This window comes from Budorcas taxicolor, chromosome 8 (genome assembly GCF_023091745.1).
Source record: "Budorcas taxicolor isolate Tak-1 chromosome 8, Takin1.1, whole genome shotgun sequence".
Classification (NCBI taxonomy): Eukaryota; Metazoa; Chordata; class Mammalia; order Artiodactyla; family Bovidae; genus Budorcas; species Budorcas taxicolor.
The window spans coordinates 50,939,074-50,945,073 of NC_068917.1; the positions used below are offsets into that span (position 1 = coordinate 50,939,074).

A 6,000-nucleotide genomic window follows, 5' to 3' on the forward strand; every position below is an offset into this window, starting at 1 on the left:
ATGCATAGCTTTTTGTTAGGATCAAGAAAAGGAGAAGAACAAGCCTGGCTTGCGAGGCAGGGAGAAGAGCATGGAAGTTTTAGAGTCCACACCCAGACAAGCCCCTCCCATTTGATGTACTGTACTAGACAGCCTTTACTTCTAATTTGAGCTCACAACCCAAACACAATGAAAAGATTTCCTATGGCTGAGATGAAGATGGTGGGAACAAGTGAGCTTCACCATATGACAACAGCTGAAGACTTACACTCAAGATGGGATTCAGATCCCTCGGGAAGGGGCCAGTAACATAGACATCTGTGACTGAGACCAATTACACGAAGATATAAACTGTATCTATTTACAGCTGTTAAAAAAAAGACATATTTTGAAAGTACCAAACAGCACTAGCTTATATGGTAAGTAAGTAAGTAAAGTCGCTCAGTCGTCTCCAACTCTTTGTGACCCCATGAACTGTAGCCTACGAGGATTCTCCATCCACAGGATTTTCCAGGCAAGAGTACTGGAGTGGGTTGCCATTTCCTTCTCCAGGGGATCTTCCCGACCCAGGGATCAAACCGGGGTCCCTTACATTGTAGGCAGACGCTTTACCGTCTGAGCCACCAGGGATCATATATATAGCAAATTAAATCAAAGTTAATCCTCAAAGAAATCCATAATGTCATTTTACAGATGAAGAAACAGTTATGTGAAGAATCAGGGGATTTGCCCGATAAGCAAATGGTTAACTGTCAGAGCCTTGTTTTCAACTCAATTCTGACTACAAGTCCTCCAATCTTTATATTTCAAAATGGTACTCTAACATCAGTTTTCAGCCCCTACTATTTTGTCTGATTTGGCGAATTTTATTTTTTCACTAAATTGCTTTCTCCTCCCATTCCCGTTCAGATCCTCCTCTGGGTTCCTAAGGCATTCTATGCATAATTCTCCACTTACTGGGCCTTCTAATTGTTCACTTCCTTTTGCCCCTGAATAGACTCATTTCTTCAACAGCAGAGATTGTTTTATCTTTCTTTATAGATGGAGGCCTCCCTTATAGATGGAGGCCATCTTTCTTTATAGATAGTGACCTCTCAAATTTCAACCATTTCATCTAACTCCCTCTCTCTACCAAAAAGAACACTCCACCAAGAAAGTGGGCAATCAGATTGCTTCCAGACAGCCTGACACACAATAGGTGGTTAACAATTGTTAGCTGAAGGGATGGTGGGTGGATGGTGGATGATGCAATACTTATAAGTATTTTACAGCACTTTACAAGGTATGCATTTATATACAGCATCTCCTGTGAGTCTAAAACTGTTAATTTGATAATGAAAATTTAAGTTTTCTTACCCGACATCTGGTTCATCAATCTCAATTGCAGAAACCTGCCCAGAGGCACCTAGCTAGTAAGTAGTAACTTTTCAACTTCAGAAATTGCCCACAAGCCTACCTCGCTCTCTTGCTTTGTTTCCTTTTCATTTCAAACATAGCTGAGAACAGGCTTGATTATGTCTATTAGAACATGAATAAGGTGTTGTCCCATTCTGGTTTCCTGTTGTGAAATCTGAGACTTTTGAAAATTTGAAGGGTTGGTTACTGGCCAGATCAAGAAAAGAGACTTTACTCAGACAATTAGCTGTGACAAAGGAAATCTAAACAAGTACCATGTAAGAATTTATTGATGCAAATTTCCTGTCCACATACACAGTGCCCAGTCCTCAGCCTGCTTGCTCATTCACAGACTGTTAAAGAGGAACAGGTGATGACTCAGAACTCACTTTTAACATTACTTTTCTGAGCCTCTAAACACATTAAGGTAAAACAGCATCAAGTGGACTGAACTGAAAAAACTACAAGACTTTAAGTTACACACATACACACTCATCCTGCAGAGGTGAGAGGTGTGATTTTACTGTATAGGATAAAGCACCAGAAGGCGCTACCCAACCTTTACTAAGAAAGTGAGTGAGTGAGTGTTGTGTTGTGTCTGACTCCTTGTGACCCCGTGGACTATACAGTCCATGGAATTCTCCAGGCCAGAATACTGGAGTGGGTAGCCTTTCCCTCCTCCAGGGGATCTTCCCAACCCAGGGATCGAACTCAGGTCTCCCACATTGCAGGCAAATTCTTTACCAGCTGAGCCACAAGGGAAGCCCTTACTAAGGGAAGCCCTTACTAAGCAGAAGAAATGCACGATCTTCTATTTCGCCCAGAAATGCAAACTCTTTTGGAACTTTGAGTACCTAATCAGAAACAACCAAAGTGTGATGCCGACCAATTCTGAAAATAGCAAGCTTCCTTCAAGGGTCAAACAAACATTAATAGCTCCATTCTAGCCAACCAAAGAACCATAAGGCTAAATATTTTAAATGTACTGGTTTTTAAAACAGAGACGTTTCCAACAGGCAAGCAGGCTGTTTTGAGGATTCAGTCCTCCTTCAGCTCAAGTGAAACTTCCCTTCATCCCCCTTCCTCTGAATCATTCTCACTTTGTTCTGGGAAGGGCTACAGAAAGTAGCATCTGCACACTCTCAACACATGAAATTATGCAATATCGAATCACAATCACACTTAAAGAAGGGGACTGAATACAAAGCAGTGAGTGACTCCTGTGCAGAATGAAAGTTCTTAAAAGTACGAAGCACTCTATTTGTAACCCCTAGTGCTGATGAAAGGAGACATATATCAAAGTCTGTTTTCCTAACCTAATGCGGAGAATTTAAGTGAGTGGCTTCCGCTCCACGGGAAATCTGGTGACACAAATCAACCCTCAGCAGAGAGCATCCAGGGACGTCAGAGCCTTAGTTTTACTGCAAAGAGTGCAGCAATCAGCATTAACTGCAGCACTCAGGGGTCCTCGCAGAACCAGATCCCCTTCTTTTGCCAAGACCTCCCAACTTTGCATTGGAAAGCTAGAAGTGGAGGATCCAGTGCTAAGCCTTTCCCCAGCTTTAAAGAAAGCTGCACGAGATCTTAAAGAATCGCCCCACCTTAACTAACAGAAACTGGGGTGGGGGACAATGGGGGTGGGAACCAACCCAGCGGAATAGAGACAAAGATCACCCCAAACGCGTACGCGCGCGCGCACTGAAGCCGAAAGTCTGCAACGCACATTCCTCCAATCTTTCACTGTAGTCTGCTTCCTGTGGGGTTTATTCCCCCAAACCAGCCCTCTCCAAAAAGTTTAAGGCTGTTCACACCGACTTTCAAAGGTCCATTGTTTCCTACCCCGTAAAAGAAATGAAAAGAGAGAGGGAGAGAAAGAAATCAAGACTCGGTTCCCAAAGACCCTTTCTTATGGAGAGGACTTACTCTGGGGAGTCTTGTTACTCCTAATCCAAAGAGGGGAAAGGCGGTGCGGGGGGGCAGGGCGGGAGGGTGCTGTTGGGGGGCGGGAGGATGTTTGCCGCTTCAATAGAAAGGCCCAGACGCGACTATTGGGAGCCAGGAAGGACCGGAGGACCACCGTCCGCGTCCTGGCAGTGGCCCCCAGCGGGGAGCAAAGGAGACCAGGCAGGGAGAGGGGGCTGGTGACCCAGTTGCTTCTTACCTTCCCCTCCCCCGCTTAGCGTTGGCTAATTCAGGTGCCTACACAGCAGCCCAAAGAGACCGAGCAGAGCTCCTGGCGTCCCCGGGTCCGGATCTTCCCTCCATGGCCAGGGAGCCCCTCCAGCCCCGGAGCCCGCTGCCACCGCCGCCGCCGCCGCCGCTGCTGCTTTTACGCAACTGGCAGCCGCAGCCTCTGCCTGGAGGTGAAACACTCTCCTCCTGGGAGTGACGCGCACTTCCCTCCGCCTCCGCCTTCTTCTCCAGTCCCGACCCTCCGGGGCAAGGGCCTCGGCTCGCTCTCTCCAGTGCAGCCGCTCCGCTTTCGCCGTCCCTTCCCCTTCGGGAGGAAGAGGAGGAGAATCGTGGCTCCGGCTGGAGCGTCCCCGCGACAACAGGGAGGGGGCGACCGCGCGGGGGCAGAGCCGGATCCCGGGAGTCGGGCTCGTCCCCGGTCGGCGGGCGCCGCGGCTCGCTAAAGTCGCGCTCAGCCTCCGCCGGCCAGACAAGCAGCCCGGCTCTGCGGGGCCAAGGGCTACGGATTGGGCGAGCGGGCGGGCTAGACGAAGAAGGCGGGGGAGAGGAGGAGCCTGCGGCCGGAGGAGGTGGTGGCCGCGCAGGGCTCCGCCCGCTGTTGCCGCTTCGCTCCAGCTGCGGACACCAGCAGTTAGCGCCTCTCGCTGCGGCGCCCAGGAACAGCACCTGACCGCCCGGTTGCCGGAGCAGCCCTCCCAACCAGCGCCCCCCGCTGCGGCACGCATCACCTCCAGGGTTAAGCCTAACTTGAGCCCCCCATCGCCTCTCAGCTGAGCTTGACTCTGCACCTCCATCACATCCCCATTGAACCTGACAACGGCACCCCAACACTCCCAGCTGAACCCGACACTTAGCCACCATCACTCCACGGCTGACCTGGACATTTTACCCCATCACCTCCCGACTGAGCCTGACTTTGCGCCCCAGCCTCTCAAAGCTGAGCCGAACAGGCTTCTTCATCGCTCCTGGCTGAGCCAAACTGCGCCTAGTATCCCCAAAGGGACTTCCGAAACTCCCGAAAATGTTCTGGGCGCTCCGCCACTGCACCAAGGCTGCCCCCACCTGGCCAATCACTGGCGCTGGTTTCTTAGCCTTTTCGGGAGAACTCAGGACAGCTCCTCCGGCGGCATCCAATTCAGTATAAATATACCTACGTCTCCCCCACTCCCCTTGCCTGCACCACTCCGGAGCGGCTGTCGCTTGCGGGAGTGGCGCTGAAAACCACTCCCTGGCCCACCCCAACTACGCTGTACCTCTCTTATGGACACCCATACCAAGGCTGGGATACCCTGAGGCCACCACAGCCGGGCTACTCGCATCAAGGAAAGTCTTGGCTCCCGCTGAGGGCGCGGCCAGCGCTTGATCAGTCAGACCCACGAGGTTCAGGGCTAATGACAGCAGGAGGGCTGCCAAATCCAGGCTGTCGTCATCCGGCACTTAATTCGGAACTGGAAGTTTTCCCTCTAGGGAACTCTTTCAGTGGATACTGTACAGATAGGACTGTTCGGTTTTCAGGCTTGCCTTTTTTTCCTTCCGCCCTTTTAATAAAAGCTCAGTCATGTAACTATGACACATCCAGCGGGCGGGAAAGGGAATTCCCGGTTTCGAGGGTTTTGGTTCAGAAATTTGTTGGAATTAATCTTTCTAAATTTTGGCTGATAAGATTCCCAAGAGGCACTGAAAATTTTGGATTCCGGGACCTAGCACCACTTACTGAGTTAGAGGTGCTGGGAATGTGCAAATTTGAGAAAAAACGTTAGGGGGCATCCTGGAATTAAAACCTTGGAAAGATGCCTCTAAAATAGCAACACTGTCTAATGCTGAGACCTTAAAGAAACCACCCAACTTTGATGGCCACGGTCCTTTCTGTCAAAGGGTAAGTGAAAGTCGCTCAGTCAGCCATGTCCAACTCCCTGGAGTGGGTAGCCATTTCCTTCTCCAGAGGATCTTCCCAACCCAGGAACTGAATCCAGGTCTTCCACATTGCAGGAAGATTCTTTACCAGCTGAGACACCAGGGAAACCAGAGGGAGGAAGGTTCTTAAAATAAGGCAGATGGTTTCCAAGGACAAACTGGGGGAAACAAACGACAATTTTAGTTGTCTATGGTTTTTCCAGTAGTCATGTATGGATGTGAGAATTGGACTATAAAGAAAGCTGAGAGCCAAAGAATTGGTGCTTTTGAACTGTGGTGTTGGAGAAGACTCTTGAGAGTCCCTTGGACTGCAAGGAGATCCAACCAGTCCATCCTAAAGGAAATCAGTCCTGAATATTCATTAGAAGGACTGATGTTGAAGCTGAAACTCCACTACTTTGGCCACCTGATGCAAAGAGCTGACTCGTTTGGAAAGACCCTGATGCTGGGAAAGATTGAGGGCAAGAGGAGTGAGGGAAAACAGAGGATGAGATGGTTGGATAGCATCACCGACTCAAC

The 6,000-nt window shown here is 49.6% G+C and overlaps 1 protein-coding gene across 3 annotated transcripts in view; it reads right to left on the reverse strand.

Annotated features, from left to right (window-relative positions):
* The window catches only part of CEMIP2 (cell migration inducing hyaluronidase 2), an 80,344-nt gene extending 75,408 nt beyond the window's left edge, over nt 1–4,936 (reverse strand). Inside the window, exon 1 of one of the 3 annotated variants that reach the window (XM_052644500.1) lies at nt 4,842–4,936. The gene's annotated coding sequence lies outside the window, so the exon portion shown is untranslated. Of the gene's footprint in view, nt 1–3,535; nt 3,929–4,629; nt 4,666–4,841 lie in introns of those variants that run through there. The other 2 variants (XM_052644499.1, XM_052644497.1) reach the window with 2 other exon arrangements.
* Between the last annotated feature and the right edge of the window lie 1,064 nt (nt 4,937–6,000).